The following is a 27,686-nucleotide window of genomic DNA, read 5'->3' on the forward strand; positions in this document are numbered from 1 at the left end:
TTATATGGATCTACTCCACATTATTTACCCATTCATCAGTTAATGGACATTTGGATTGTTTCAGCTTTTTGGCTGTTTGTACTGAGATGCGAATCCATTATCACATATATGATTTGCAAATATTTTCTCCCATTCTGTGGGTTGTCTTTTCACTTTCATGATGGTATCATTTACAGGTCAAAAGTTTTTAATTTTGATATAGTCAATTTATATACTTTTTCTTTTGTTACCTGTCTTTTGGTATCATATCTAAGAAACCATGACCTAACCCAAGGTCATGAAGAGTTACTCTATGGTTTCTTATGAGAGTTTTATAGTTTTGGCTTGTATATTTTGTCTATGATCCATTTGTTTGTCTTTTTGTTTCAGCGAATACCGAATACCCTTGAAAAAAAATGGTCAAATGGTCCATCTTGTAGTAGTTCCAGATAATGGAAAAGCTGACAAGAATTGAAATACATGCTGAATACTTACTGTTTCCAGCAGTTGTATTATGACTCCATGTTCCCATTGCGTTTCCTTCACTTACACTTCTGCTATGGTAAGTTTTAAGTTTAATTAAGTTTAATTTTGTTCGCTCACATGGCTAGCCAGTTTAAGAAAGTTTCCATATTGACGTCTGAAACTGACAGCTGATGGGTGTTGAAATAAAACATGCCTTGTTGCTATTATTATATTTCTCTATGTTTTTTTTTTCTTTTGCTCTTTATTTACCACCCAAACCCTAATCTATTATCTTTCTCTAAAATTGTTTTCAACTTCTCCTTTTCACATGATTATAAAAATGTGACTTTTTCCAATCTCTTTAGTGTCTCATTTTTATTATTATATTCTAGAAGATTTTTTTTTCAAAGCCTTCATTCTCTGATAAGATTTTTTTAAAAAAGATAATAATGTTGTTCCATATCATTATTCTACAGTATTCACAGCATTTAATATATTATGGACATTTAATACACATTAAACAGCAAAAGATTTATGCTTGACGTTTCATATGACTATCAACTGGATTATTTCCTAATTAGGCATTGACCTGACCTCACTGGTGCTTCCATATTTAGACACGGACACCTCCCCCTCCATATATAAAGCTCTAGTGATAATCTAAATGAAGGACTAAGAGAGTTAAGTACTGAAGACAGTAATGGTCAGGCCTCCCAATATTAGCCGCATATTGCAATATGTTCACTTCCATATTTCTTTCCAGAAGTTGTCACATATGTTATTAAGAGAGCCCTTGGCTTGTCCCCTTCACCTCTAGGGAATCAGTTATCTCTCTGTCCATAGGAAAACTGTATCCCATATAGTAGTTGTCTTCCTACTCCCCAGGAAATAATCTGCTGGAATTCAAAATACAATTATCGCGCCTGACTGCTTTCCTATATCCTGGAGCTGACCATTATTAATGGCATCCAATTATTCATAGCAATCATGCAGCTGACCTTGCTAAACAGATCACAGCAGTGGGTATTTGACAGTCAGTCTGCTGGCGGGGCGTGATAAATAGGAGGAGACAATGTCATATCCGGGTCATCTTCAGCGAAAACAGCATGACGCTTGCAGACTTACCAGAATGCTATAATAACTTCACTGCAAGATATAGCATTTCATTATTTTAAAAGCATATGTTTAGAATATACTGGCAGGAGCAGGAAAAAAAAAGTTGATTTAGGTAAGCTTGGTGTTTGGGAATCTCTTTGGTTTACCCTATATGGCTGCCCTGCTAATTAACTGCTTGACCTTTGGTAGGTCATTAGACTTTCTGAGCCTCAATGTCTTCAACTCTAAAATGAGGGCTTTTGCCTATTTTTAAGGGTGGTTGTGAAGATTCAACGATATAAAAACTATGGAACAATCAGGTAAGGAGAAGTTGCTCAATCATTGTCAGTTTCCTGTCCACAGAGTCAGTCTAAGCCCCAGCTCCAACGGAGGTAAAAGACATAGCATAAAAGCCTTTTTATTCTTCACCAAAGTGCAGGATAGGTTTTGACTCTCACATGAATGCTGCTTTTTCATTCTGCTTTTTCCACAAGCACACAAGTCAAAGGTTTTCCTTTATTGTGCAGTGGTATTAAAGTGTGATATTTGTTTGCGGTGAAGGAGCCTAAGCATTAAAAACTGACATAAATTTCCAGGTGGTTGGCTTTTGACCCTTCCATTTCCTTGACTGTATGTTCCCTCTGAGTTGGCATGATATATAACGGTTCTGATTCAGCTGCGAAAGGAGCAAGTTGTTTACTTTTGGAAGTACATTAATTCTCTCATGCCACTAGGAGGGGGATTTTCACAAGGAACTAACTTTATGTGAGTTTTGAGCCAAGCAATTTGAAAGAGTTTGGAGGAATGCCCACAGTTTATAGTCCCTCGAGGGTCACTGGCATGTTCTAATTCAAAGTGACCAGAGAAGAGTTCCTTCCTTATGTCTTACTTCCTTGTCACCATGTGAGATGCCCCACTGTCATTTGCATCCCGATTAAAAAAAAAAAAAGTAATTTATACTTCTATAAGATAGCTGGAGTGAAGTAAAGAAAATGTTCTCTTGAGAATTTCTCATACACACTGCTTATCAGTGATGGACACATGGTGTATTTGATTTGCCATGAATATCATGAAGCATTTAGCAAAATTTACTAAGAGAAACAGGAACTGAATTTTAGAGAAGGTGGCTAATTGTGTCAGATTAGCCCCGAAGACAATGGGGAGTTTCCTAGTGACCTGTGAAGTAGCCTCTTGGTTTTTTTTTTTTGCACTCCAGGTGGACCGGCTGGATGTGTAAGTAGGTGAAGGGAAACGGGGGATTTTGTGGTGGCTTGGGACTCCGGTATATTCCACCTGCAAGTTGGGCGGTTCAGGAAGAGGCCCTGATGGCTGTGTAGACAGTAAACTTCCATGATGGTTAAGGGCATAGTCTTACGACCCAACAGGCTTAGTTTGAATGCTAGCCTTTTCACTTTTATGATTATTCGTTTTTTTTTTTTTAAGATTTTATTTATTTATTTGAGAGAGAGAATGAGATAGAGAGAGCATGAGAGGGGGGAGGGTCAGAGGGAGAAGCAGACTCCCCGCTGAGCAGGGAGCCCGATGCGGGACTTGATCCTGGGACTCCAGGATCATGACCTGAGCTGAAGGCAGTTGCTTAACCAACTGAGCCACCCAGGCACCTTAGAGTATTCTTATCTGAGAAATGGCAGTAACTGTCAAGGCTCTTGGAGAACTTAGATGAAATCACAAATGTGCCAATATCCTGATGCGAAGTGTAGTGAATTGAATAGTAGCCTCCAAAATATATGTCAGTGTCCTAATCCCTGGAACCTACAACTGTGACCTCATTTGCAAATAGGGTCTTTGCAGATGTGATTAAAGATCATGAAATGAGATCATCCTAGGTTAACCTGGTGTGTCCTAAATCCAATGGCAAGGGTCCTTATTAAGAGACAGAAGAGGAAAAGACACAGGCCAGGTGAGAACAGAAACAGAGGTTGAAGTGATGTAGCCACAAGTCAACGTTGATGCCAGTAGCTCCCAGAAGCCGGAAGAGACAAGGAATGAAACCTTCCCTAGAGACTCTAGAACGAGTGTGGCCCTACTGATGTCTTGATTTCTGACTTGTGGCCTCCAGAACTGTGGGAGGATACATTTCTCTTGTTTCAAGCCACTCATTTTGTGGTGATTTGTTACAACAGCTCCAAGAGGTGAAGGCCTGAGCATAGTGTCTGGTCCATGGTCATTGTTTTGTGAGTTGCGGCCTTAGTTTTCAGACAAATTAGATCTTTTTTTTGGTGGTGGGGGGGGTTGTGTGTAGTGTGCTTTAAAAAAAATCCATTTTAAACTTTTTTCTCCCTGGTTCTTTTAGCCTTAACTTATTTGCTTATTCGGTCAGCCATTCCTTCGGTGTTTGTTAAGCAGTTTCCATTTAGTGCTAAGTGTACTGGGTGTTTTTAAAAGAGCATTACATGACGGTGAACAGAATACATAAGATCCCAGCCTCATTGAGTTTGTTCTCCAGCTGGAGAGACAGACAAATGGAAAATAAATCCTCACCGCATTTAAGTGCTATGAAGAAATCTGGTTGAGTTTGGGGACAGAGAAGAACAGGAAGAAAAGCAGAGATGCTGGTTTTAGGCACGCGACTGAGCCTGAAAAACTGTGGCAGAAGTTTTAGAAAGAAACAGGTATTTTTGTAGAGGACTTCCGTGTTAAGGCAGAGCGTTGACTTTGAGATTTGACTTTGCATTAGGCATGAGAAGCAGGAGACATTTGTAGTGGCTGAGTGGAATATTGCTGCTGTCTGTGGGGCAACACGGCAGTTTCCTAGATGTTTTAGGGCGGAGGTTGGCAAGCTTTTACTCTCATGGGCCAGACAGTATATAGAGCTCGTGGGCTGTATGGTTTCTGTTGCAACGTTTTGACTTTATGTTATAGCATTAAGCAGCCACAGGCAGTCTGTGAACAAGTGCGTCTGGCTATGTCCGCACCTCATTTACTGGACACTGGAACTTGAATTTCATGTAATTTTCACACGTCTTGAACTATTTCTCTCTTTTTTCTTTCTGTCAATAACCCTTCTTAGCTCGAGAGCCATACCAGAGCAAACAGTGGGATGCATATGGCCTGTGGGTCATCGTTTGCCAACCCGTTTTACAGTGTAGCTTCTGTTCTTACAAGCAAAGGAGCCACGTTCTTTGCCTCGCGATTCTGCTCTAAGGAGCAGCCAGCAGGCAGGGCTGGAGACCTGTGGGAAAGAGCAGACCCCTTAGGCAAGCAGCGTGCTGTCTGTGCAGAATTCTCCATTCTTGGTGGCCTGATAAACGTGGGCCTGAGCTTGAATTAAAAATGATTTTTTCTTTTTTCTTTTTGCTTCACGAATCAACATTTAATGATAATATTTCTTCTTGATGTTTCGGCTATAAAAGTGCAAATTATGCATGAAATTGGTGTACATTATTCCATCATGAACTAATCTGATAGAAAAACACATTAGGTATTTATATCGAAAACAAGTCATTCATAACTATTAAAACGTTTTGAAAAGGAAAACTATGTTCCTGAAAATGTGAATGACTGGAAATTGAGGCCATTCAGTTATGACCAGGGAGATGGAGCACTGTGTTCTTACCATCTTGCTGGCATTGCCCAGTTGCCTTTATGGCCATAGATTTTAAAATGATAAAAGACACTTAAAAATTTTTTTTTTTTTTTTTATTCTATGGCATCATTTCCCAAATGATAGTGCATTTCTATGTAATACTGTATTTACAACCTCCACCACACTTTGGGCTCTGGAAATAGGCTGATAAACAGGTGGCTATGAATTGGAATTTGTCAGATGTTTTGTGGATTCAGGTATCTTACTCTTCAGACCTTGTGGGTGCTCCACAAATTAAGTCTAAGTTTTGGTTTCTCAATTTTTAAACATCTGCCTCCACCTTCCTTTAAAACCTCATGTTTTAGCCATGCTGATTCTTTTCTTTTTTTTTTTTTAAAGATTTTATTTATTTATTTGACAGAGAAAGACACAGCGAGAGAGGGAACACAAATGGGGAGTGGGAGAGGGAGAAGCAGACTCCCTGCCGAGCAGGGAGCCCGATGCGGGACTCGATCCAGGGACTCCAGGATCATGACCTGAGCCGAAGGCAGTCGCTTAACCAACTGAGCCACCCAGGCGCCCCATGCTGATTCTATGTAGTACCCACAAAAATACATCCTATTGTCAATACGTTTTTGTATGTTTGACATAAAATGCCAATTTAAATTGAGCTATCCTTTACAGATCTTGGATATTTTAGAGCTTAAGGAGGCCTCAGAGATGACCTAACCCAGCTTCTTCATTTGACACCTGAAGGAAACGACGAGGAAGTGACTTCAGAATTCATTGGTTTTACCATTAACTCTAGTACGTTCCTATTTTACTCTGTAATGAGCTTGGCTGTCCTCTGAACACTCAGAAATGTTTGCTCAGTGGTTTGTAGATGAGGCAAAATCATTCCTGGCCTCTCCTGTATCGTCTCTGTTTTCCTAATAAATATATCTGGGGAGATCAGGAAATCACAAGTGATTTGTCTTAGTAACTTTCTTTTCGTATAGCCCATGGCTTTGGACCTTGACACTAGGAACCGCTCCATGTAATATTGTTACCTTTATTAAGAGTTTAAGTTAAGGGTGTGCACGCTCACCTCAGGAAGTGGAAGCAAAATTATTCTAAAGGGACCTGCTCTGTAAAAGAGGCAGTGTGAGAGCTCTCTGGATGTTAAGGTAGATCAGCAAGTGGCTGATCAGGTGGCTGAAACTCGTGATGGGGTGGAGGTGCATGGGTACAGGAAGCAAGCAGTTAATATCAAGGCATCTGGTCGGTGAGGGACAACTGAAACCCTCCACACAGTGGTCAATATTGTCTCTAAGCAAGCAGCAAATAGAGATCTAGACCAACTGCAGAGTTAGTATTACCCTGGATTTGGAGGCAGGACTCAACTCTTGGGAGGTGCTCTCTCAAGAGATACCTATGTCCTCAATCAGGGGGTCTAGAAGAGTAGTAATGAGAGTTTTCCAGAACTAGGGAAGGGGACCCGAGAGAGGAGCCCAGAAAGTCAGGGATAAAGGAGAGGGAAAGCAGTTAAAACAATTTAAGCACATATTTCCCCTGTCTGTTTGGGCTCAAGGACTGTGAGTCCTCAGTGAAGTCAGCCTTCCAGAGAAGCAGAGATAACAAAGGCAGGGTGGAGGGCAATGACCCAGTCCACCTGTGTCACTCCAGTGTAGACCATATTCAACAGTTGTGCTTGATCCCTGTCTGCCTTCACCTTGTCTGTTGGGCCTGACAATGCTCACTTGCTCTCCAGAGATTTTCAATTTGAACACTTCTGTGAAAACAAATTCCTCATAAAATCTGGACACAATCACCGTTCTTTTAATGGCTCTTGTTGCACAGGAAAAATAGACAATATCATTCCATTTCATAAATACCTATTACTTATATGACAGAGCTATGATAATTGATATGGCCTTTTATATATTTAAAGTCACATTTATTGGGTTATCAGACTGTTAGTGATTTTTATTTTGGGTGTAGTTCTTGTTTCTGTATTTCATGACATCTGATTTTTAGCAGTATTGGTATTTATAAATAGTTGAATCATAAAAAAGATGGATAAAATTTAATGTCCCTTTAAATCTCATGGAAGAACCCAGTCTCTGTGGTAGAAATGTCCGGTCCTTTCTTGAGCCATCTTTGCTCCTAGTAGGTGAGCCTCTCTACCTGATTTCTGTGTTTTACCTGGTCTTAGTTCTGCTTCTGGGCACATTGTATATTTCAGAGGATTTTGAGTCAGTTTCAAGCTCAACTTGCTGCTCTTTCCCCTGTTAACCAGGTTACCCATATATGGATGTAGGTAAAGCTTCACATACATAACCACTAGCATATACTTACCAGCTCAATAATTATATTTGTTTTCCAGGGTTGGAACTCAGTAATTCCAATCTTTAGTGTCCTGGCTAATCTGTTCTGTTTGGGTTTTGCTTGCCAAAATTTGTTGCTTTGGGTGGTTTTTTGACTCCCACTCTTGTGTGACTCCTGTTTCTGGGTCTGGTTTCCCATCTGCCATCCTGGGCTCCATCCCTGAGTATCTAGACCCTACTCTCTATTTTTAACCTCCAGTTCCATGCACATCATGGGCATGGAGCTTGATCTGTGCAATTTATTTTCTTGACCGGCTTTTTACTTTTTTGCATTCTTTAGTGACTGCTAAACCTCTCTCTTGTTCTGGTACATCCTTTGGGCTCTGATTCAGCTTTTCATTCATTGCTCCCAGATTATTTCCCAGCCTTCTGTACCAGTGTCTTGATTGCTTACCCCTCCAGCTTTTTTCTGGTTTCCTGGGCTCCTTAATCACATATCAGTACTTTGATCATGTACCTCTGACTTTGGTCCTGGATATCTGAGACTCTCCTCATTCTTACCAATCTCAAACTGACTAGATGTCAACACTAGATTAAAACCAAAACCAAGCGAGCCAAAGCAAACCAAGCCAAAGCAAGCCAAACCAAGTCATACGTACTTTAAGAAAACATAAGTAGCACCATTCTACCTCTGGATTAGTGAAAAAAATCAGGCCTTATGCCTACTTAGCCATATTAGGTATTTATGTCATAGCCTGACCAGGTTTTTGATAGATTATCTACCTTAAACAAAAATACTTTTTGTAGAGCTCTATGTAGAACATGAAAAACAACCTTGAGTTATAGTCATAAATCCTATTTGAATTAGAAAGGAATTCAGCCTATCAGCACTCTTCTCTTCTTTGAGATGGCTGATATAATTTCTTTAAAAGATTTCAATTATTTGAAAGAATATTCTAGGACTTTCTATTATTTATTGTTTTTGGTGTCATATGAACAAAATGCCTGCAACTGGTTTTCAGAGCATTTGAGTTTTGATCATTTATCTTTTGATTTATTAATTAAAAACATTTTCCTCATGAAGAGACTTCCTTTTGTACATTGTGGGATACCACTTGGTTTGTAAAATAACCTAGAAGAGAATACTAATTTTTGAAATCCAATTTATAACCTCATTTTTTAGCTATATTTTGTCATCAAGTAGTATGAGGTAGGCTTCCTTAAGCCTACTGAAAGAGACTTCTTTCAAAAATATTTTCTTTAAAAAGCAAAAAAAAAAAAAAAATCAACATAAGTTTTATTTATTGAATCCTTTAAAATTATTACAACACGATTTATGATTCAGCATATAGTCTATCTTGATGAATATAGCCTGTGTACTTAAAAAGAATGCATTTTCTTCTGTTGTTGGAATATTCAATTTTATAGTTATGCAATCTTCATACATCCTTACTGATTTTCTGTCCATTTGTTCTATCAATTACTGAGAAAAAAATTTTGGAATATTCAACTACGTTGTAGATTTATTTATTTCACTTTAAATTGTCAGTTTTTGCTTCATTTAAATTCTATATTTAGGTGCATACTCATTTAGCGTTATTATGACTCCTTGATGAATTGATATTTTTATCATTATGACTTCTTAATCTTTATTCCTGGTAATATTTTTTATTTTAAATTTTACTTTATCTAATATTAATACAACCATTCCAATGATAGACTGAATATTTGTGTCTGTAAAATTCATATGTTGAAACATAATCTCCAGAGTGATGGTATTTGGAGCTGGAGCCTTTGGGAGGTGATTAGATGATGACGGCTCCACCCTTATAAAAGATTATAGGATTAGTACCTTTACAAGAGACCCCAGAGAGCTTCCTTGCCCGTTTGCCATTGAGAACACAATGAGAAAGCAGATTTCTATAAACCAGGAAGAAGGCCCTTACAGGTCTGGGATCTGCTGGTACCTTGATCTTTGGCTTCACAGTCTCCAGAATTGTGAGATAAATTTATATTGTTTATAAGTCACCCAGTCTGTGGTCTCTGTGACAGCATTCTGAACAGAATAAGACATCAGCTTTATGTTTAATATTTGCATGAATTTTTTCCATGAATTTACTTTAAACCTATCAGTCAATATCTTTATATTTGAAGGGTTTTTTATAGATAATATATAGTTGGGTCTTACATTTCCATCTACTCTGACAATGTTTGCCTTTTAATTGGGATGTTTAGACTATTTGTATTTTAGGAAAACATTGATTTAAGATTAGAGAATTGTAGTTACTTGTTTCTCAAATGTTTGATGGTATTTACCAGTGAGTTTCAGTTTTGTTGATTTTCTCTATTGTTTGTCCACTTTATATACGATTGATTTCTACATTTTTTCTCCCTTCTACTTACTTTGCATTTAATTTAATCTTATTTTTCTAGCTCTAATAGTGAATCTTAGTTCGTTGATTTTAAGTGTTTTTTCTTCTCTAATACAAACATCTAATGATATAAATTTTTTTATAGATTGCCTTAATTGCAACCCACAACATTTAATGTGTTTCCTTTACCATTCAAGTCAAAATAATTTTTGTTTTCTTCTGTGAGTTTTTTCTTTGACTCATGTTTTATTTAGAATTATATTTCTTTTGAAAATTTTAATTTATTTTTTAGTTCCAGTAAAATTAACATACAGTGTTATATTGGTTTCAGGTGTATAATGTAGTGATGATTTCACTTATGTGAAATTTCAGAAACAAAACAAATGAACAGAGAAAAAAAGAGAGAAACAAAAATTAGACTCTGAAATAAAGAATTATATTTCCTAATTTTCAAATATTTGGGAATGTTACAGATGTCTTTTTATTATTGATTTTTAATATGATTCTATTTTAGTTAGAAAATGTATTCTGTATGTTTTCAGTCCTTCAAAATTAAGGCTTGTTTTCTGGCCCAATACATGGACTATCTTGTGAATGTGCCATGTGTTCTTCAAAAGAATGTGAATTCTGCAGTTGATTTTTGTAGTGTTCTATAAGTCTCAGTTAATTGATTTCAGTTAATGGTCTTAAATTGTTTGCTAGTGTGGTTCAAATCTCTAATATTACTTGAATCTTTTGTCATTATATGTCCTGCCTCATCTTTACTACTATTCCTTTTCTTGAAGCGTTTTTTGTCTGATTTTAAATTAATTAGTCCAGCTTTCTTATGTGCATTGTTTGTATGGCATCTACTTTACCATCGTTTTATTTCCAACTTTTGTGTGTATTTATATTAAAATACATCTCTTGAAAGCATGTATTTGGTCTTGATTTTCTTCTAGTCTGACAGTCTTTGCCTCTTAATTAGAAAAATAGTCCATTTACATATAATGTTATTATTGATATGGTTAGGCTTAAGACTACCATCTTACTTTTGGTTTTCTATTCCTTCCCCTTATTCTCTTTTTTTTTCCTCCTTTTTTTTTTTTTGATAAATTGAATATATTTTTAGTATTCGATTTTATCTTTATACCTCCTTATCTTATTATTTTAGGTTTGCTCCTAGAGATTGATATATGCATCTTTAATTTATCACAGTATAGCTTAAATTAATATTATACTGTACTATGGACTGAATATTTGTGTCCCCCCAAATTTCATGGGTTGAAGCCCTAATCTCCCATGTGATAGTAGTTGAAGATGAAACTTTTGAGAGGCAATTAGGTCATTGTCTCTCAAAATAGATGGAGCCCTCAGATGAGATTAGTGTCCTTGCGATAAGAGACATGAGATAGATGATTTCTCTTCACCATATGGGGATACAGCAAGAAGTTGTCATCTGCAAACCAGGAAGAGGGCTCTCACCAGAAACTGAATTGGCCAGCACCTTGATCTCGTACTTCCCAGTCTCCAGAACTGGGGGAAGTAACTGTTTAAGCCACACAGTGTATGGTATTTATTATAGCAGCCTGAACTGACTAAGACATACCCCTTCATGATAATGTAAGAAACTTACACGGCTATGCTTCTCTTTACTCCCCTCCTGTTATTTCTCCTATTGTTGCAATATCTTTTACTTCTATGCATGTTTAAATCTCACAATCCAATCCTATTACTTTTGCCTTAAACAGTCTTTTAAACAAATTAAAAAATAAGGAAGTTTTTTTGTTTGTTTTTGCTTTTTTTTGTATTTGACTACATATTTACAATTTTTAGCGTTCTTCATTTCTTCTGATACATCAGGGGTCTGCACACTTTTTCTGTAAAGGGTCAGAGTGTAAATATTTAAGTGTTTGTAGACAATACAGTCTGTATCACAGCTATTCAAATCTGCTATTATAGAGGGAAAGCAGCCATAAATAATTTGTAAATTAATGATTATGGCTCTGTTTTAATAAACTTTATTTATGAATACTAACATTGAATAACTTTCAAAATACTGTTCTTTTGATTTTTTTCTCACCATTTAAATATGTGAAATCATCTTAGTTCACAAACCATCTATAAACAGGTAGCTGGCTTGATTTGGCTTGCAGTCTGTAATTTGCCAACCCCTGCTATAGATCCATGTTGACATCTGGTATCATTATGCCTCAGCCTGATGGCCATCCTGTAACGTTTCTTCTAGTGCAGATCTACTAATGACAGATTTTGTTTTTGTTCGTCTAAATATCTACTTATTGCCCCTTCATTTTTGAACAATATTTTCATGGGATATAGAATCCTAAGTGGACAATTTTTGTTTTATAATACCTTAAAGATGTTATTCCATTGTTTTCTGGTGAGTTGCATTTCTAACACTGTTTCCTGTATCCAAAAGCAAAGTCTTTGTTTGGTCTCTTTAGCTGCAGCTTGGAAATGTAGAATCCTGAAGCACATGCAACTCTCACCTCACATGTTTCTTTTCTTTTGAGGAACACAGCCTACATTCTCTGTTGTCCAGTGTCTCAGGATAGTTGCTTTATATATTTTGTTCAGTTGTATATTTCTTTTTACAATGAGAATAAGTCCTACGCCTGCTATTCTGTCATGACTGATCCAAAAGTCTCTTGTATATGTTCAAAACATACATAGTGATTGCTTTATATTTATAAAAAGTCACGTTTGGGTCCTGGGAAGTATTTGGTATTTAAGAGTAAATATCATGCTGTGTACATTAATCTGTCTGCTTCTGTCTTTTTTTTTTTTTTTTTAAGATTTTATTTATTTGACAGAGAGAGATACAGCGAGAGAGGGAACACAAGCAGGGGGAGTGAGAGAGGGAGAAGCAGGCTTCCCGCTGACCAGGGAGCCTGATGTGGGACTCGATCCCAGGACTCCGGGATCATGACCTGAGCCGAAGGCAGATGCTTAACGACTGAGCCACCCAGGCGCCCCATGCTTCTGTCTTTTTTAAGCTTTCTTTTTTTCAAACAAGAATTCTAGCTAGTTGGACTATGAAACCATAGCAAAAGCCTTAGCTTAGGCCACGAACCTTGATGGACATAACCTCAACCAGTCAATATTTATTGAGTACCATCTGTGTACCAGATGCTGGTAGGTCTCAAAACTGTTACTGTTGCAAACTCAAATACTATAAAATAAATCATGATCTGATATCACTTTTTGAGGATAGGTTGAAGAATAATGTCACAAAACAAAGATGATTCCATGATTCTAAAGCTCTGGGACTTGATCTACCTGGAAAATGTGTGTTCTTTGAAAAGCAAAACAAAACACCGAGAACCACGTCTGTTGGAATGATACTGTTAACAGTCTTTCCAGGTCTGTCTTTCCTTCTCTATGGAATGAAACTGCTGTACTCTATAATCTTTAAGTTCCCTTTGATATCTAAAATTTGTGATTCTCTGCATGTCTTTGTGTACTTTTTATGCCTTTCTTCTGTCTCATGCAATTAGGACATAAATAGAAGAGCATAATGTTTGTGAGATTCTGTATTCTGAATGTGATTTTGATTATTTAAAATATGAAATGTTAGAGTGCATTTAAGTTGTGCAAAATGGTTTTCTAAACATAATAGGTAGTTACCTTACATGTATGCTTTTATGTGTCCTCTGAGTCATATCCACTCTCAGTAGCTGCTGACAAAACAAGATTTTACTGCTGAAAGAGCAACAGATCTAATATTGCTGCAAAAGAGCAGGCTGAATTTTATTTTGCCGTGGTCATCAATAAAATTCTAGTCATGCTCTAATCTTACACTCTTTATTGTTCCCCATGATACATCGCAGGTAAAAGAAAACTTTACTTTTTCAGGCATTGCAAAACTTAAACGAAGAATTAGAAAATACCTGAAGGGTCATATGTAAGTAGTAGAGAGCTTGGAAGGCATTCTCCTTGACATAGTGACACATGTTAAGTGGGTGTATTTGTTAGGGTAATGCTGACTGCTATAATAAATAGACCTGCCTATAAAGTCCCTTGGAACAATAGGACCTTGCCTCTCCCACATGTAGCAGTCGCTGGCAGGTGAATATGTGAGCAGTGCAGCTCTCTGTCTTGTGGTCATTCAGGAGCCCAGGTTGATGGACGCTGTGCCATCATTCAGGGACTCTGCCAACATAATATACCATTAGATGGCTGCCGAAGTTATATCCAGTCCAGTCAGTCAGAAAGGGGGAAAGAGCATAAAGTTCAGGAGAGGTTTCTAAAGGTCAGTCTTTCAATTCTATTGGCTTCATCAATTTGGAAGAGAGATGGAGGAATCTCAGAATCGGGAAATAAAGCCCTGACTGTCTGATTCCTGAGCCCATGCTCTTAACTACTCTCTCCCATTATCTTTTCTGATCTTGAAGTTAACTTGTCTCAGTCCATTCAGGCTGCTATAACAGAGTATCATAGGCCGGATGGCTTATATGCAACAGAAATTTATTTCTCATAGTTCTGGAGGCTGGGAGATTAAAATTAAGATACCAGCAGATTCATTGGTGAGAGCCTGTTTATTGGTTCATAGATAGGCTTCTTTTTGCTGTGTTCTCACATGGAACTTTCTGGAGTCTCTTTTATTATAAGGGCACTACTCCTATTCATGAGGGCCCTGCTGTCATGACTCAGTCACCTCCCAAAGGCCCCACCTCCAAATACCGTCATACTGGGGATTAGGTTTCAGCATATGAATTTTGGTTGTGGGGAAAAGACATTCAGTCTGTAGCATTGTCTAATTCTGGAATTCTACCAAATCAACTATTATTGGAATGCAATCCTCTATGAACCTATGCTAATAGAGAACAATGGAATTTTTATTTGAATGTTTCCTATGATTTCCCAGATTTTCCTCCAAATGCCCTCTTTCTCTCTCTCTCATTCTCTCTTTTTTTATCCAGCTCTAAATTGGATGTGAGAGCAGAACTTCCTCTTTTTAGTTGCTTGGAGACCTATATTTGCCTTAGGAAATGAGGGGAACATATATAGGTACACAATCCAAAATCAGCAGCTCTTTCTGTCTTGGGGGCTGCGGGGTTCATATCCTTCAAGGAAGGTGGGATTTTTTTGTTTATTATATTTATAATTTAAATTCAATTAATTAACATAGAGTGTATTATTAGTTTTAGTGGTAGAGTTCAGTGATTCATCAGCCTTATATAATAATACCCAGTGCTCATTACATCACGTGCCCTCCTTAATGTCCATCACCCCGTTACTCCATCCCCTTCACCCTGCTCCCCTCCAGCAACCCTCAGTTTGTTTTCTACGATTAGGAGTCTCTTACAGTTTGTCTCCCTCTCTGATTTCATCTTGTTTTATTTTTTCTTCCTTCCTCTATGCTCCTTTATTTTGTTCATTAAATTCCACATGTGAGTGAAATCATATGATAATTGTCTTTCTCTGACTTATTTCGCTTAGCGTAATACCCTCTAGTTCCATCCATGTCATGGCAAATGGCAAGATTTCATTTTTTTTTTTGATGGCAGAAGATGGTTTTAAAACTCTCTAACTTAATCTGTTATATGGAAGGCCTCTTACCCCCTTTCTTCTGGATCAAAGAGGCTGAAAGGTTTTCTTTATCATCATATTTGCTAGCCAATAACCTCAAGTTTCATGTAAAAATTTACCTGTGCACATGAATCTCCTTTGGGGTAAAAAAAAAATGCATTCTGAATAACTGTTAATGTTCTGTTTTCAAGTCCCCAGAGGTATTTCTATCTTTTTCAGTGTATGCAACTCAATTTTTAGTTGTGCCCCTTGAGGCTTTTCTGAATTTGGCTATTTTTCTGGATAGCTATTTCATAATCATGATAAACAGCACATATGATTTCAGCTAGCCAGAGAATAAACTACATTTAATAGTATTAGCTAAGATGAAAGACACTTTCTATTCAAAAATTGTCCAAAGATATTTTCTGCCAAAAATTTGAGGCAAACATGCCAAATGTTTTGCTTCTTTTAAAAACACATCCGTCCAAGAGAACTGCCAAGAGAACTGCAGTTTCCATGAGTTTTATAGGTAGAAAAAATCTTTAACTCAGGCCTTTAATCCATTATATCTTGAGATGTAATGATAGGAACTCTGGTGGGCTTACCCTTTAACCGAAGATGGGATTGTTCTATGACATTTGAGCCTGTTGAAGACAAAATTCATTGCAGATAGGAAGTTTGTGTAAAATAACAAGGTACTTAATCTATATTCGGACACCCAGGTGTCCCTGCTTTGGAATTTTTCTAAATAGATTTATTTTGCTTAAAATCTGCACCTCTCAAACTTATTTCACTACAGACTCTTTTTATGTGTATGTGTGTATAAGAGAGAGATTAAGAAAAGGCAGGAGGGAGGGGAGAGAGAAAAAGAGGAAGAGACAGGGGCAGAGAGAGAGAAAGAGAGATGAATGAGCTCACTGTGGTTAGGTGCCTGGATTCTACTCTTCATATATAAAGATGGATGATATTGATGGAGTGAAGAGTTTTGGAGTAGAAACCAGAGGATGAGCATCCAGGAAACTAAGATAGAAAACATTTAAGGACTCAGACCCCTCAGAGTTGGGAAAGGAGGCTTATAATCTGGAATTCCACATGAGACTTGTCTTCACGAGGTGAGTATCTTCTCCTTTGGGAAATACTCACTGTTCTTGAATATTCAAAGTAATGTTTGTTTATAATTTTTTTTAAGCCTTAAGGATAATTTATTTAGAGGTCTTTTCTATTTCTTTTTGAAGGAATGTCAACTTTAAACTTGAATTTGGTACTTAATACTAAGATTTCCCCCTATAAAGTTTTTTGAAATTTATATTAAAACACAACAGAAAGTCAAATTATTGTCCTTGGATTTTCATAGCTGAAATTTTGGTTGGAGTTTAATCACATTTAACTAAAAATTAGATACAGTTAATATCTAATATACAGAGCAAGAGGAAAAAAATCGAGGCTTCTTGTTTAGCTTTCTGTCTTCCTGAGAGTAGATGCAGAACAGTGTGAGTGAGAAGGGGAGCTGCCTCAAACTACTACCTGCTATAACATTTTTTCCCAGAGAGTAAAAAATACTCAGTTACCTCTTGGTTTATGAGGCAATGAAATATTCCAGCACATAAATATTGACGCAGAGACCCATGGGATGTAGGAGTGCTAAGGACATTTGCAAGACATAAAGACCAAAGCTAAATGAAGTTACATCTTTTCCTATAAAATGCAATCTGTCCCTCAATGGATTTTACCATCCTGTTGTTTTTATTTCCTCCATCTTTATAATTGGAGACATCCTGTTGGCCCGTTGAAAACACTGCTAGTATTTCTTCCTGAAAAGTTAGCCAACCTACTGATGATTATTCTTAAAATTCTGATTAGGTGTTTGCAGTTAAAATTAACACATCAAGGAAATGCCAGGATGTGAGCTGGAAGTTGAGAACAGGAAAATGGCTAAATAAAGGCATTAAAAAAACAATCTGTGGGAACAATATTGTGGAATGAAATAGATTTCTAAAATGGAAAATATTGTATTGCTTTTAACTTGCCTTGGAGCAGGAAGAATCTGAATTCTGCATACTGAATACAGCTGCTCTAATATTTATTTAGTTTTTATCTACATGGACAGGGGGCTCCATTGTAACAGAAGGTAGTGTGTGTGTGTGTGTGTGTGTGTGTGTGTGTGTGTGTGTATGCAGATGCTGGTAGGTGAGTAGATGTTAGTTAGAATTCTCTTGTTGAAAGTTGTATAAAACAAGTTTGGACCACATTGTGTTGGATCCCAAGGATTGGTGGGGAAAGAAATGCATTTCTTCCCGATCAGGCTTTGCTTTACAGAATCACATAAGAATTCCCAGGTGAGCTATGAAACTTGAGAAATGTTATTTTGGTTGTATATATCTCTGTTCTCCCAACCTCATAATATCCTTGAGAATTGAGACAATAATAATGAACATATTCATTTAGCCAACATTTATCCTAGGCCTAGTACATTGCAGTCATTGCACTAGGTATTGGATCCACAGGGAATATTATAGTCATGGTCCTTGCTTTCAAGGAGCTTATATTCTTGTGTTGAGGGAGACAGATAGGAAGCACGTGAAGGGCTGAATGTATTTCAGATACTGACAAGTGCCGAAAGAGAAACAAAGAAGGTAATGTGATAAGGAATAAGGGTAGTTTAGGAAGGCCTTTCTGAGAATGGAACTTGAATTGAGGCTCAGCATGAAGAAAGAGCCAGTCACAAGAGGACAGATTGAAGAAAGAGAAATAACAAATGGAAGACCTTAGAGTGGAGAGCTTTAGCTTTCAAGGGCAGAAAGAAGCCCAGGCCAGGGTGGCTGAACTAAAGGATCCATTGGGAGAGTAGAACCAGATGAGGTCTGAGAGGCTGGCAAAGTCAGATCACTTAGGACCATGACCATGTAGGTCATGTTGACACTGCCATTTTGCTGAATGCTTTACCTTACCTGCATGGTCTCTTGTGGCAAAACCACAACTCTGATTTAAATTTCAACTCTGTCTTTCCCTCTAAAATATGGAACAAGGTAATAATGCCCATTCTCACCACTTCCATCCCATGTAGTACTAGAAGTCCTAGACAGACCAATAAGGCAAGAAAAAAGAAATAAAAGGCATCCACATTTGAAAAGAAGAAGCAAAATTATGTTTGCAGATTATGTGGTCTTTTATGTAGAAAACCCTGAGACTCAACAACAACTACAAAAACCCTGCTAGAACTAATAAGCAAATTTAGCAAAGTTGCAGGATACAAATCAATATGCAAAAATCAGTTGCATTTTGATATGCTAACAATAAACTATCAGAGTGAGAAATTAAAACAATCCCGTTTACAATGGCATCAAAAAGAATAAAATACATAGGAAGACTTGTATACTAAGAACTATAAAACACTGATGAATGAAATTAAAGGAGACACAAATAAATGGAAAGATATCTTGTGTTCATGGACTAGCAGAATTAATATTGTTAAAATGTCCATATTTATTACCCAAAGTGATCTACAGATTTGTGCAATCCCTATCAAAAATCCCAATGACATTTTTTACAGAAATAGAAAAATCCTAAACATCTGGAACCACAGACGACCCAGAATAGCCAAAACAACCTTGAGAAAGAACAAAGCTAGAGGCATCGTGCTTCCTGATTTCAAAAAATATTATAAAGCTACAGTAATTAAAATAGCTTGGCAGTGGCATAAACTTAGACATATAAACCAATAAAACAGCATAGAGAGCCCAAAAGCAAACTGTCACATACATGTTTAACAAGGGTGCCAAGAATATTCATGGGGAGAGGACAGTGTCCTCAACAAAAGGATAGTCTGTTTTCAGCACTGGGAAAACTTAATATTTATTTATATAAGAATGAAATTGGACCTTTATCTTACAACATACACAAAAATCAACTTAAAATGGATTAAAGACTTGAACATAAGACCTGAATCTATAAGACTTCTAGAAGAAAACATTGGGGAAAACTTCTCGACATTGGTCTTAACGATGATTTCTTGGATATGACACCAAAAATATAGGCAACAAAGACAAAAATGGACAAATGGACTACATCAAACTATAAAGCTTCTGTATAGCAAAGGAAACAAAATGAAAAGACAGTCTATCATGTGGATCCTACAGAGAAAGTATTTGAAAACCATATATCTGAGAAAGGGTTAATCTCCAAAATATATAAGGAATTTTAACAACTCAATAGCAACAAAATAAGACAAGAAAAAAAAAAAACAAGGCAAAATAAAAACAAAATTTTAATCTAATTAAAAAATGGGCGAAGGACTTGAGTAGACATTTTTCTGCAGAATACATACAAACGGCCAATCGAAATATGAAAAGATGCTGAACATCACTAATCATCAGGGAAATGCAAATCAAAACCACAATGAGGTATTACTTCACACCTGTTAGGATGATTTTTATTAAAAAAACAAAAACAAAAGATAACAAATTTTGGTGAGGATATGGAGAAATTGGAACCTTCAAACATTATTGGTGGGGATGTGATTTGTTGAAGTCACTGTGGAAAATGTTGTGGAGTTTACTCAAGAAACTGTATGATTCAGCAATCTAGGTATCTAGTCAAAGGAATTGAAATCAGGATCTTGAAGAAATATCTGTACCCTCATGTTCATTTTAGCGTTATTTACAAATGCCAAGACATAGAAACAACCTAAATGTCCAATGGAGAAAGAAAATGTGGTATACATACAATGCAATATTATTCAGCCTTAAAAAGGAAGGATATCTTCCCATTTGCAACAACATGGATGAACCCAGAGGACATTATGTTAAGTGAGATAAGCCAGACACAGAAGGACAAATACTATATGATGCCACTTATATGAGAAATCTAAAATAGTTAAACTCATAGAATCAGGGAGTGGAATGGTGGTCTCTAGATGCTAGGGAGAAGGGGAAATGGGAGGTATTAGTTAAAAGGCACATTTCAGTTATACAAGATGACAAGTCCTACAGATCCATATGGCATAGTGTGTATAGTTAACAGTACTGTCTTGTATGCTTAAAATTTTGCTAAGTGGGTAGATCTTATGTTAAGTGTTCTTATCACAAAAATAATATATTAAATAAGAAGGCAGGAAGAAACTTTTGGACATGATAGATAGGTTCATGGCATAGATTGTGGTGATGGTTTCATGGGTGTATACTTATCTCCAAACTCATTAAGTTGTATATACCTCTGTGTACAGATTTTGTATGTTAACAAAGCAAACAAAACAAAAAACTGTCTCATAAGAGGGGATGAGACTTAGTGCCTTTGTCCTTATTAATGCTGATAATAGAAAGCTATATTTCTAAACTGCATTACTTCACCTCCTACAAATGAAATACCTATCCATGGATTACTGTTTATTTATTTATTTATTTAATTTTTTAAAAGAAGATTTTACTTATTTATTTGATAGAGACACAGTGAGAGAGGGAACACAAGCAGGGGGAGCAGGAGAGGGAGAAGCAGGCTTCCCGCCGAGCAGGGAGCCCGATGTGGGGCTCGATCCCAGGAGCCTGGGATCATGACTTGAGCTGAAGGCAGATGCTTAATGACTGAGCCACCCAGGCACCCCCATGGATTACCTTTTAATGACGTAGAAGATCCATAGGAGGACTGGTCATGTGACGAGCACTTCTGTTTCTTACAAAAAGTGACTGTTGAACTTATTCTTTATTTAATTGTTCACCTGTTCTTGTGTAAGTATCTATGTGCAAATTGGGATTTTAGAATTTGGATTTATCAGAGTTTATCTCTCCTAAAAACTTGGCAGGGGTTTCTGAGTCCCCTCTCCCCCTCCTCTAGTTTTTCCTTCTTTCACTATTCTTGCCATGATTATCAGGAAACTCAAACATAAATTTAACCATAAAAAATGCAGTGGGATGCCGGGTGGCTCAGTTGATTAAGCGTCTGCCTTCAGCTCGGGTCATGATCTTGGGGTCCTGGGACTGAGCCCTTTGTTGGACTCCCTGCTCAGCGGGGAGCCTGCTTCTCCCCTCCCCTCCCTCTGCCCCTTCCTCCCACTCGTGGTTTCTCTCTCTCTCAATCCCTTAAATAAAATAAATAAATAAATAAATCTTTTTAAAAATGCAGTAACTACAGGAGCCTAGGAATATACTAACTTTGCATTTCCCGATAGCTATAGGTTTGGAATTTTCTATTTCTGTTTTAATACTCACACTTTGCATACATCTTTAATTGCAGCACTCTCAAATCCTTTTCAAACAGGAAAAGCATCGTTTGTAAGCTAACATATGCCCAGTAAACAAGCCATTTGCAATAGTAATTAACATTTTCTTATTTCTGTAGTCAGACTCTCAGTTTCATTCTTTGGGATTTTTAGCTTTATTTTATTTTATTTTATTTCATTTTATTTTATTTTATTTTTTATTCAGATATAATTATACAGTGCTATATTAGTTTCAGTTGTACCGTATAATGATTCAGCGACTATACATTTCTCTGTGCTCATCAAGGTAAGTGTACTCTTAATTCCCTTTACCTAGTTCACCCATCCTCCCACTCCCTGCTGTCTGGCAACCACCTGTTTCTGTATTTAAGAGTCTGGTTTATTGTTTGTCTCTCTTTTTTTCTTTATTTGTTTTGTGTCTTAAATTCCACATATGATATGGATAAACCTAGAAGGTATAATGTTAAGTGAAATAAGTCAGAGAAAGACAAATACCATATGATTTCACTCATATGGGGTTCTTAGCTTTATAACTGTAACTCCTATTATCCTTTCACCAATTATTTGTGCTCTGCCCAGGTTGCCTCAGATCCTTCTACCTCCCCTCCCAGGTTGTGTGGGCTTTTTCTTCTAACAGTTTTTGTCAGAGATTCTTTTGGGGAACTGCTTTCTGGCGACTGGAGCTGCTCTGAGAGTTCACACCCAGCTGGGAGTTAAAATCTCTCTGGAGTGGCCCTTAGCCAATGACTGATGAAAGCCTAGTTCCTGTGCCTCCAGTCAGGACAAACTGTGATGTGTAATTTATACTGTCGAGTCTTGGGCTCCAGCAGGCTGAGGTTAAGGCTGATGCGGCTGGGCCTTCACATGAAATCACATTTTTGCATGGCCTCTTCACCTTCTTTGTCCTGCTTTCTTCATTCCCTTGCTGGTTACTCTTGGGAACACTTCCTTAATAAATTACCTACATATGAATTTTCTGCTCAATGTTTGCTTCTAATGAACCTAATCCAAGATATCACTTATTGAGTCTGAATCTTTACAAACACACATATACCCCCCCGCCCCCCACAACACACACACAATGTTGGAACGCTGACTGTAGAAATAAAAAGGCATATTAATTATTTAAATTAATTAAAGCATAGAGACATTCAGAGTAGAACCACATAACTATCCCAGTCTTAGGGTCATTAATAACAAGTTCTTATTGGAAGAAGCAAACTTCTTTGGGATATTGTTAATAAAGACTTGATGCCCTCAGTGGGGAGAGTAAGGCAAAGTGATGGCTTTGGAGTCCAGCAGGTCTCAGGACCACTCATTAGATGTATATAGCACAGTATATCTGCAAGCCTTTTTTTTTTTTTTTAATCTTTAAAGTGGGAAATATAATACCTATCTTGTAGGATCACTGAGATGATTAAAAGTTGTGACATGTAAGACAACTGTCTCAGTAAGATGTTCATTCTCCAAACTAAAACTACATGCATTACAGCTGTGAAGGTAACATGAAAGAAGGGAGATCTCAGGGCAGACTGGGGTGAGAGTTGTAAGTTGTTAGAACAGTCTAGATGAGGGAAAAGATTAAAAAAAAAATCATCCGACTACAGATTTCTTATAGTTGTTAATTAAAGGAAGGCAGGAGATTAAAATCAGGAGAAAGTGGACATTAATAACTGTCTGATCACTGTTGAATTCCCAGTATTTCACATAATATCATAGAGAAGGCTCTTTCTCTAGAACAGAATCCCACTGAATACAGTTTATAATTTGCAATATACACCTCATGCTCAAATTAGCTTCAGAGTAAACTTTACAAAGCTCTTACTCCTCATGTGGATTCAGTCATTTTCAGAACAACAACATTAAAGATTTTAGTGCTTTTATAGAGTGTCTAATTAATGAAGCTTTTAAAATACCACTTTGGTTAGATACTAGGCTGCAAGGACCTTACCAGATCATTGTAGTCAATATCCTAGAGTCTGGAACTGGCTCTCTAGGTAACCAGTAACTATAGAACACTATCTCAGCCAGGCCTATTTATGTCTGGACATGCTATTAGTTATAAAATAACACTATTAATGGGGGCTTACTTCAATTTAGTGGTTCCAAACAATAGAACATTTCTTTGTTTAAATCATTTGGAAGAAAAGTGTGCTAAAAATATTGCCAAAGAAATCAGCGAAAGAGTCAAGCTTGCTCATTTACTATCAGAGTGATTGTTGAAAAGGATAATGGGAATGACAGTTATAAAACTGAGAAGTCCAATGAGAGAAGCCGTGAAATTATGACTAGAGCAGGAAAAAAAGTTTATTAGAAGCATTCACTTCTGAGGACAGATTAGCTATGGAGGTAGAGCAAAAAAATAATGAATCAGATTCTGGACACTGTTAATAGGTAAAGATGTTGATACTCTCACTCTCCCCTCCGAGTGAAGTAGATGGCTGTATAGGAAGGGAATAGTTCTGGAAAATCCCACAGAAAGATAGCATTCATGACAGATTGGAGAAAGAGATCATGATCAAATCTCTATCCCCCTCCTTTCATTTAGTTCATGGGGGCATAGCAATATTCATTCACTGTGGTTGTTAGGAAATTTTAGAAAGGGCATACGGCAAATTTTAGAAAAGGTAATATATCTAGTCCAAAAGAACTGTGATTCAGTTCTTATAGATGAAGGAGAATGGCAAAGAGGCAGCCTCTGGACATTTATGTGGATTAAATACCAGAGCTTTGAAAATAGTTGTAGGATGACTAAGCTAGCTAGTAATTACACTCTTGCATGATGCAGTTATTCTACCGGGAGACATTTTCTTGAATCTTTGCTAATTGCACTAAGCATTAAGAGAATTACTACAGTTCCCTTTGAAACATTTCTGTCCAAACTTAACTTTAAGAAGGACGAAAAAGATCAACGATTTAGAAAGCCAAAGAAGAAGTTCGGAGGAATAGTAATGGGTGATGGTTTAGTACAAACTTGTTTTCCAAGTTAAGATACAGAGGGAACCACAGTATGTTTTAAAAGGTATTTATTTATTTATTTGCTTGTTTGTTTGTTTGTTTGTTTGACAGAGAGATAGAGCCAGAGAGCACAAGTGGGAGAGAATGGCACAGGGAGAGGGAGAAGCAGGCTCCCCACTAAGCAGGGATCCCATTGGGGGACTTGATCCCAGAACACTGGGATCATGACCTGAGCTGAAGGCAGACGTTTAATGACTGAGCCACCCAGGCATACCCAAAGTATGTTTTAGATACCATGCATTAGAATACCAACTTGCACACCTGGGGGACATTGTTAAAGTTTTTTTAGTTGAGAACAGATTTAGTTAAAGAAGGGGAAAAGTCTCTGAGTCTTGTTAATTCAATAAAAAGGAAGAACATGTGCATTCTAATAATGCAATATGAGATTAGCTATCATGCGTATAATTGTGGGTGTCATATGAAATTCACTTTCTTTAATTATGTGTATTCACTTTCTTTAAAAATGAGAATTCTAAGCTTCCCCATACAAATGTATTTATACTTCCAAATCAGTTAATGTAAAAATGGCCCTCAGAATATTTCAGAATATTGAGAACATTTTAACTGTGGGTTTGACTGAATGTCAAGAAATTGCTTTTAAATGAAACATGTAAAAACTTTTAGATTTTTTGTTTTTTGAAAATGCTTATACTGAGGAATGAAATAATTCATCTAGCCAGACAGAAAGCATACTCCCATTCTTCACTAAATTCTGTTTCAAAGAGCATTGGTGTATATTGTATATACTTTCCAGAGTAAAACTATTAATCTTGTGCTACCATGAATTCATGTGTGTGCTGAAATGGCATTTCTGTAAGACCTAGTAGTTTTGTAGTTATACCATGGAAAAAACATTGCTTATGCATCACCAAGATTCAGCAGGAAAAACAAATGGTTAGACATGTTTTGGTTGAGATGAAAGGGGATGTAAATCCTTAATTCGACACTAGATTTATGAGCACAGAGTAAACAGAAGTTGGGCCCTTCTTCAACAGACAATGCTAAATGTTTGTTAATATCTGTGTGATGAAACACATTTATCTTCTGGTTATTGACCTGTTCAAATTTTCTGTTCATAGATTGTGCTCCAGAGGAAGATACTTCTTCACTTTAAACTGACCACTTACAAAAGTATCAGGTGAAGGTTTCTCTGTGGACTAAGGTAGGTTGGTAATTAAATTTTCTTGAGTCAGTAGAGAAATTATAAAAAATAAAATCAATGTTGTGAGTTTTTCATAAAGGTAAACTCATTCTATTAAAAAAAAAACACCTGCCTTTTTATTCTAAGATTATGTCCTATTTACTTATGTGGTTTTAAATTTCCCTGTTATGAAATGATGGTGACAATAGGAAGCACTTAGGTTTTTGTTTTTTAAATGTATATACTTATTTGGTGAAAGAAAAATTGACCATATGTTGGTCCTCATTTAAAAAAAAACCCCACTTAACTAATGAATCATTGAACACTGCATCAAGGACTAATTATGTCTATACAGTGGCTAACAAATAAAAAAACCCCCACTAATCAATAAATTTCAGAACTAGTATACATTAAGCATCACACAGCTGCAGTGGCTATGAAAATATTGAAATAAGTTTATAGTTACTCTTAATAACTGTTGCCCTACATGCCTGCCTTCCTACCCACTTTGGCCACTCAGGCTCCTTTCTTGGGACCTCAGACCTTCTCACAAGTAAGTATTTAAAGGTTAATGCCTGTCTCAGCTGGAGTCATCAGGATACTATTTGTTCATAGTTTATCAGTTGTTAAATATTTTAAATAGAACCCATGGTAAAATCCAAATGCCTAAGAACATTGGTATAAAAGGAGTATTGTTATCGGATTCCTTTAAGAAAAACAAAAAACACCTCTCAGCCATGGAATCCCTTAAAATCTGTGTTCAAGAAAATCCGGCAACTCTTAGTTTGATTAATATAAGGATAGGGTTGTTTTTCTTCCTTTGTAGAGCATGCAGTATAAAAATCTCCATAAATAGAAACACAAGGCTTTATGCTTCCTGGGCATCAGTAGTTACAGGATGAGAAAGGGTGGGAAGACCTTAGAAGCTCTGCAGGAGAAAGAGAGAGAGAGAGAGAGAGATGGACCCCCTGCATCTCTTTTCTCTTTCTTCTCAAAATTTTTCCTTCAGTATTTCTCTTCTCTTCCTATTTCTCTAATAGGATCTGTGCAACTAGGAAGAAAAAAATCCAGTGACTAAAAAAAAACATGCCACTTTGACAAACAGCAAGTTTTAAACCAAAAAGATGAGGACAAATATCTAAAAAGACTTTAAACATTAAGCAAAGTGAGTCAGGGAAGTTTAAAATCTTGTTTTGAATGTGTTAGATCACATTAAACAAAATTTTTTTTTTTAAAAAACCCTCTCTCTCTTTGTTCTTATACACTTGTCTTTTTTTTTTTTTTAAAGATTTTATTTATTTATTCATGAGAGACAGAGAGAGAGAGAGAGGCAGAGGGAGAAGCAGGATCCCAAGGAGCAGGGAGCCCGATGCGGGACTCAATCCCAGGACCCTGGGATCATGACCCGAACGGAAGGCAAACGCTCAACTGTCTGAGCCACCCAGGCGTCCCTACACTTGTCTTTTAAGCGAAAGATAGGAGGGCCAGAATGAGTGGTTAACTTGGATTGACCTTTTAAGCAGCTGCCCCATTAAACTTCAGAGACAGTACATCCCCAATGCTGCAATCAAGTGACTACAGCTGCTGCTGACCCTGCACATTTAAGCTGCAGAGCACTTTAAAGAGGCGAATAACCCTCTTTGGGGTCTGAATCACCAAAATGTGTGATGCTCTAACATGAATAATATTGTCATTTGAAATAGAAAATTTATTTCTCTGCACTTCGAAACAAAATGAAGCTAGCTATCCTGATTTTGCTTCTCTTATTTCTTGAAACTCTGCCAATATATCTGCAGAAGAAAAGAGATGCATCAACAATTCTCTATTATAAAATGTATAAATAAAACATTTGGGTGCCACAGAGGTGGCAATATGATTATATGATTACAGTTTAAGGTTTTTATATTAATTATCTTCCGAGAGAGGTCTGGGATAGGGAGGGTTAATGGGCACGCAGAAATGAGCAGAGAAAATACCACTGCAGGTGTTTGCTTTAATGGGGTGTCGATGGAAAGCCAGGGGCACATATGTAGGGAAA

The 27,686-nt window shown here is 36.9% G+C and overlaps 1 long non-coding RNA gene across 1 annotated transcript; it reads left to right on the plus strand.

Moving 5' to 3' along the window:
• The first annotated feature begins 380 nt into the window (after positions 1 to 380).
• Positions 381 to 25,598, plus strand: LOC129046099 (uncharacterized). Its single transcript, XR_008506841.2, has 3 exons — positions 381 to 541; positions 5,771 to 5,893; positions 25,587 to 25,598. It is a non-coding gene; the product is annotated as an uncharacterized LOC129046099 (long non-coding RNA).
• Positions 25,599 to 27,686: the final 2,088 nt, after the last annotated feature.

This window comes from Mirounga angustirostris, unplaced genomic scaffold (assembly GCF_029215605.1).
Source record: "Mirounga angustirostris isolate CCGP_5_RB_7025 unplaced genomic scaffold, mMirAng1.0.hap1 SCAF_10, whole genome shotgun sequence".
Lineage (NCBI taxonomy): Eukaryota > Metazoa > Chordata > Mammalia > Carnivora > Phocidae > Mirounga > Mirounga angustirostris.